Consider the following 6,110-nt stretch of genomic DNA (forward strand, 5'->3'; position numbering starts at 1 on the left):
ATACACTTAGCATAGAATCGACACTTAACAAATGTATTAGATGAAGTGATAGATCTAATTTCTAACCCACCGTTCCCCGATGGGCAGGGCCAAGTGTAATAAATTACGATGGTCACGCATAATTTATGATGGTCACGATTTGGGAAGGGTACAAGATGCTCCTTCAGACCAAGGAAAACATCTGAAGTCTTATACTGGAGGCAGTGACCATGATCAAAGCCAGGAACAGGATCCCCATTGGGTCCACAGTCAAACTGTCCATGAGAATCATGGGAACATGGCAGAGCTTGGGCTGAAACTGGCTCTGACCCTTGCAGGCTTTATAACATTAAACAAGTTTCTTAATCTCTCTATTCCTCAGTTTCCTCATCTATAAAAAATGAAAATAATAATAAATAGTACTGTGGTAGTTTTAAAATACATCTGTAATTTACTTAACATTTCTCCCATAATAAGTTAAATCTAATCCCTCTCACCTTGACTGTGGATCAGCCTTGCTTCTACTGAGTAGAATGTGGCAGAAGTGACCTTGTATGATTATCAAGGCTAATTATAAATGATGATACAGTGAGACAACTTCTCAGCTCTCTCTTTCTCTTAAAACTTGTGTCTAAGAAAACCTGAGCTGTAAAAAGTCTATAAACACTGAATCTGCCATGCTGGAGAAACCAGGTAAAGAAACTACATGGGGATAATTGAAGAGAAACATCTAAAGACTCCCAGCTACCCCAGCCCCACCTATTCAAGTCCTCCCAGCCAGACATATGCATAAGTAAGCTTTCAGATGATTCCCACCCCAGCTTTCAAGCCACCTCGGCTGATATTGAGTAGAGGAAAAGTGGGTTACTCTACTCCACTAAGCTTTGCCCAAATTTCAGATTTGTGGGAAAAACTAAATTTGTTATTATTATTATTATTATTAATTATTATTATTATTATTTTAAGCCACTAAGTTTTGGTACTGCTATAATAACATCTAAACTATGTGGCTTTGGAGTTAGGTAGAGGAAGAAACTGGAATAACTTGGGGAAACTGTTAGCCACAGCTTGGTGAACCAAAAAGATGTTTATGAGAGCTTAAAAGAAATTATGAAAAATGTTATTGAAAGTGGAGGAAATGAACAGTTATTTTGTAGTGATAGGAAATTTAGCAGCATTATTGCCTACAGCAAGGCAGAAAATAGAAAATGTAAATACTAAAGTGGATGATCCAATACAGGGATTCCCTGACTTGTATGTGTGTGTATGTGTGTCTGCATGTATATGTGTGTGTGCAGCCTATAGTAAAGTGTAAAGGGACAGAGATTAAGTAATGAAATAACTATTAAATATATATAAGGGAGCCAGGACTTTCTGGACTTTAAAATAAAACGTTTTTAGTCTCAGTCCATCAGTCCATATGGCAAATGATGCTAAAATCAAGAATGGGTTCCTGGAAAAGATCAATTGCAGGGTGTTGAAAGAAAATAATATAAAGATGCAACCACGTATGTGACCTCAGAAAAATTATAACCTCAGAAAAATTAAGATAGGTGCCTCAAATTGAAAAATTAAAGCCCCTCTAATGATCTTAAGAACATATCTTGTAGATTTTCTTCATTAAACTATAGGGTTTCTAGTAATCTTAAGTATACTCCCTTATAGCTATCTTATAGGAAGCCTGGGGGGACAAGTTTATGTCAATGAGATTTGTGGGTGTGGCTTTTGACCAATGGAGTGAATCCAACAAGATTCATAAGAGGCCCATAAAGTTTTTAAAAGAACAGTATCAATAGAAACACTGTCAATTTGACAGAAACAGGACAGAAACAGTAAAAATGAAGAGACCTACAGACCCCAAAATCAATATAAGCAGGAAGCAGGCAAGAATAGCTGCAAACACTAGCCATTTCTTATGAAAAATGAAAAATATGCCCAAGAGTTTTGGACAATCATTCCCAGGTACTATGACTGAGTTCTAATTAAGGAACTGACAACATGAGACAAACAGGATTTTAGACCAGTGATTCCTATATGCTATCCTTTTTTCCTCTTTCTGAACAGGAAGGTCTGTAGCAGTTTTACTATGCCTGCTCCACCAATATCTGTTGAGTGTGCCAAGGAAAGATAACTTGTGTCTTGAGGTCACAGGTCTTCAGATGGAGAAGAACTCTACTCGAAGTGCTATACTTAAGAATATGATTTGGATGACCTCAGAGATGAGACCTCAAAGTTGAGCCTGAAGCCATAATAGATGAGACTTCTGAGAGATCTTGGGAGGTGATGAGTATATTTTGATGTGGGAAGAATACAAATAATTTGTTGCCAGAGGGCAGAATGTGGTGGTTTTAAGAGTTGTTTATAAATTCTTTGACGTTTCTTCCATAGAAGAATGAAGTATAGTCCTCATCCTTTTGAATATGGACTGATCTTAGTGACTTGCTTCTAAAAAAAATATTAAACACAGCTAAAATGACACTGCAAGACCTCTAAGACTAAGTTAGGAAAGGTAAAACAACTTCTGTCTGTCTCTCTGTCTCTCTCAGTCTCTCTCTCTCTCCCTCCTTCTCTCTTCCTATGTCTCTCCCTCCCTCCCTTCCTCCCTCTCTCTCTTTCTCCTCCTCTCTAGAGACAGGTGCCTTGAAGTCTAACCAATCTGAAGTCACCAGGTTGAAGAGATCCTGTGAACAGATTGTGTAAAGATAGAGAGATATGCCTGAGGAATCTCAGCTGATTAGTCCAGGCCTAGATTCATGAGTGTGAAAAAGCCTTCAGGTTAACCCCAGCCTCAGGCAAATTGACTGCAATGACATGTAAAAACCTAAACAAGAATTTCTTAGCTAAGAAATTTCTAAATTCCTAAACCACAGAAACCATGAGAGATAATAAATAATTTTTGTTGTTTCAAGCCATTAAATCTTAGGATAATTAATTCAAGTAATTATCTCAGTGGGTTGTTGTGAGGATTAAATCAGGCATAATGCCTGTAACATAGTAAGCACTGAATAAATACTAGCTGCTAATATTGGATGTGTTTCTCAGCAAAACTGAGAAGGAAAGAGGACTGAAGATTCAGTAAATCTGAAAGCAATGAGGCATATACAAATTGGTAGTGGTCCGGCTGAATTCCAATGAATGGAATAGTGAGGGAGTGGTGTTTTTTTTACCCATCTGGTGCAGGTGAGTGAGTGGGAGAGATCGGTCCATTTTAGGGAGCCTGGATAGTCATTTCAGGATTCCGATTGGTCATTTATTATAGAGGGTCAGTCCATTAGTCCTTGTTCAGTGGAATAGCAAATGAAACTGATTTTTAAAAAAGAATTATTTTTGCCATTTTCAATTTTTTTTTTTGCACTTCCTGCATATGGTAGACATGATTCATGGCTGATTTTAAAGATCTGTGTGTGTGCAGAGCAGCAGGTTAGGTTCCGAATAAGCTATACGCTCAGAGGACTATCACTCTTCTGGCTCTGATATTATCCATGGAACACATTTTTATAAAATGCTTAGGAGCTGGTAAATCTCATGAAAATTGATGGAGCCAGAAGCAAAACACTGTATTGATATTAAAAGAATAAAATTCAATATAAAATCTTAATAAGGTCAATAGATGAATACTACTTTCATTTCAGATTGCTCTAGTAAGAAGGAAGTGAGAAAGAGAAAAAACCTACTGGCAACATAGGAAGTCAAAAAAGAGCAAAATCACATTCATTTAGAGTTCGAAAGGGACAACTAAACTTTGTTCTAAATAAAACATGGGATCCTCACAGGCAGGCACGTTAGAAAAAACCACTGATCAAGTAAGTAGGACCAAACACCAGAGCAAGTACATGAGTTCTCTAGGTAATCTGAATTTCAAAAATAAAAAGATGTTCTCAAGTTCAATGATAATTCAAAGTTATTTTTGAAGTTTTCATACTTGAAGATAATAGACCACTATGACATAAGATGAAACAATTCTTTGAAGCACACACTCCTCTCTTCTTTGAAACATACTTTGATAGTGCATTCCTAGAAAAGATGCAATGCAATTGAAAATCATGGAATTGGTAAAGAAATGAGTCACCATTTGATGACTCATTTGATGACCCTGCCTGTGAGGCAGATCACATTAAGCTCTATAAAGATCAAGTTTTTTTCTTCCCATATCTACCTTATCTTTGAGCCTACTCTTCTAATGCACTAGGCAGCAGCATTCAAACTTTTGTTTTTTTATTATTAATAGTAATAATTACATTTTACCTTGTGACCAAGGAAGTATACACATTTAATATATACACACATAAACCCGAAATTAAAGTTTTATGAAACAATACCTACCCTAACCATATGCAATGTTCTCTGTTTATTTTTTTATCTGCTCTATTCAGTTCTATTCTATTTCTTTTCTTTTTAATACTGCTTATGACTCAACAAATGAATTTTGTAACTCACTAGTGGACAGTTGACTGATACTTTAGATACCACTGCACTAGGAGTATTTCTTGGTCTTTTAGAAGTTAATTTTGTTGCCGCCTATGAATTGCTCAAATTTCCGGTCAACAAATCCATCTGATTTGAGATGTTACCTGTCTGGAGATTTGTTTGGATTTTCATTCATTTATTTTACAATTTTATCATTCTAAGTATGATTTTCTTATATCTAATGTGTCAGGCACACAGGAATAAAAAATGTAATGGAAAATAAAACACACTGATATTTTCATAACATTTAAGGTTTAAAAAGATATAAAATTTTAAAGTAACCACAAACATAAAAATCAAAACATTATAATTGCTATAAAAAAATTCAGTGATAAAGAAAAATATAAATAATATGAGAGACTTATTTAGATGAAGTGGTCAAAGAAGGATTTTCTGCAAAGATGATATCTTAACCAAACCCTATGCTACACTATAAATATCTTCCCTTATAATGGGTCTCCTTCTTTTCCATTTTAATGTTGTCTTAACTAGGGCCATGGCTTTCCAGCTAATATTCTGTTTCTCAGCTTCCTTGGCACCTAAGAATAGGCAAGTGACTAAATTCTGGTCAATGAGATATGAGTAGAAGTATTTGTGCCATTTCTGGGTATCTAGGTATTGTTTATTGTTATTATTATTAATTATGATTATTAATATTATTATTGTAAAAACACTTAACATGAGATCTACCCTCGTAACAAATTTTTAAAGTGCAACAATACAGTTGGATATGCACTCCCTTCATCTTTTTCCCTGGAGAGGCACACGCTAAGACTTGAACCTAAAAATACATCATATGTGAGAATGGCTGAGCTGCCTACCACATTTGGATTATTATTAGTTCACAAACAGGCTCTTGTACACAAGGGGTAAAGAGAGACTGAAGAATAAACTGTCCACTCCAGATTGATAAGTGGCAGTTTTAAGCAAAGGAACTTACATAGGAGACTTGTTTTGGGCGGCTGCAAGACAAGTAGATCTCCACACCTGCCTACCAGAATCTTAAAAGTTTACGTAGAAACCTTAACTGGATTCAGTCACATATACCGTCCAGATGGTCTCAACATATTGCTCTCTCAAGACTGCATTTTTGAAAATGGCTCCTACAGTGGGAATAGTGGGCAGAGTGCTCATTCCGAGGATAGGAGAGGAAACGAGGAATCTCCAAAAGCCCAAGTGCAACTCGTGGGTCAACTGGCAGTCACACCCTCTTCATGTCCTTCTCTAACAATCACCAATCTATCTTTGGGCTCTCACATAAAAAAGAAATAAAATTCCATATTGTTAAGCCACAGCATCTCAGACTTTCTTTGTTCTGTCCCAAAATAAAATAGTTGAAGAACTCAAAGATGAAAGGAACCGGCCATTTGAAGAATGGGATTATAGGTAGTGGTTTAGGTAGTGGGGTTGTTAAGGGCAGAGGGAATAGTATGTACAGAGCCCCCCAAAAAGAAGAAGTTTATCTAGTAGATGAATGAAAAATGGAACAAGGCGAGACTGGATGAGATGGATGAAAACAAAGCTGACAACAAGAATGTTTTGAATAGGGATGATAATAATTTTTCAAAGTGGGTTGGAAGAATTCCATGATACCATATATGAAACATATTGAACAGTGCCTGATGTGTATGTATGTATGTGTGTGTGTGTGTGTGTATATATAT

This window comes from Pteropus alecto, unplaced genomic scaffold (assembly GCF_000325575.1).
Source record: "Pteropus alecto unplaced genomic scaffold, ASM32557v1 scaffold155, whole genome shotgun sequence".
Classification (NCBI taxonomy): domain Eukaryota; kingdom Metazoa; phylum Chordata; class Mammalia; order Chiroptera; family Pteropodidae; genus Pteropus; species Pteropus alecto.